This window comes from Zosterops lateralis, assembly GCF_965231275.1.
Source record: "Zosterops lateralis genome assembly, chromosome: 26".
Classification (NCBI taxonomy): domain Eukaryota; kingdom Metazoa; phylum Chordata; class Aves; order Passeriformes; family Zosteropidae; genus Zosterops; species Zosterops lateralis.
This window is the reverse complement of record NC_139786.1, coordinates 5,869,153-5,870,230: the sequence shown is the minus strand read 5'-3', so window position 1 is coordinate 5,870,230 and position 1,078 is coordinate 5,869,153.

The window sequence follows — 1,078 nt, the reverse complement described above, 5'->3', positions numbered from 1 at the left end:
TCTCTGTGCTGTGGTGTTGGTTACAGCTCTTCTCCTCCTGGGAGGTGGCTGTGGATGGAGCGGTGGTGGGTGAGGTGTGGGGCACCAGCAGCCACCAGCCCTTTGTCACCTCAGGGAGCTCTCGGGACAGCGAGGGGACGCCAGGCACGGCTGGGACTCTGTTACTGGTTGAATGGTACAATCATGGAATGGGAACAATGGGTTTGTTTGAAGATCATCTCATCCCACCCCGGCCACGGGCAGGGACACCTCCCACTGTCCCAGGCTGCTCCAACCCGGCCTTGGGCACTGCCAGGGATGGGGCATCCACAGCTCCTCGGGCACCCTGTGCCAGGGCCTCCTCAATATCCAACCTGAACCTCCTCTCTCTGAACCCGAGCCCCTTCCCCCTTGTCCTGCCGCCCCTTGTCCTGCCAACGCTCTTTCCTGTTGTCACCGGGGGTCACTGGGAACGCCGCGACCTGTTGCCCATCGCCCTGCCGGCTCCGGGGCACAGGGGCGGTGGCGGGGCCGGGGGTGGCCGGTACCCCGGGGGCTGAGCCCTCCCCGGGCGGCGGCGGGGCCGGGGGTGGCCGGTACTGCCGGGGGTGGCCGGTACCCCGGGGGTGGCCGGTACCCCGGGGGCTCAGCCCTCCCCGGGCGGCGGCGGGGCCGGGGGTGGCCGGTACCCCGGGGGTGGCCGGTACCCCGGGGGTGGCCGGTACCCCGGGGGCTGAGCCCTCCCCGGGCGGCGGCGGGGCCGGTCCGGCGGGGCGCAGGCTCAGCCCCGGGGCCGCTCCGCCCCGTCCCTCCCCCGGCGGCCGGGGCGCTGACATCAGAGCCGGGCCGGCGGGAGGAGGAGGAGGAGGAGAAGGAGGAGGAAGAGGAGGAGGAGCCGCCGCCGCACCGGAGCCATCGCTCGTGTCGGGGCCGGGGCGCACCGGCGGGGGGCGGCGGCGGCGGCGCTGCTGCTTCACCCCCCGCACCCCCGGCCCGTCCCGTCCCGTCCCGTCCCGCCCGGCCCGCGGGGCTCCGCCGCGCTCCCGGAGCCTCTCCCGGAGCCTCCCCCGAGCCCTCCCGGAGCCCTCCCGGCCCCGCC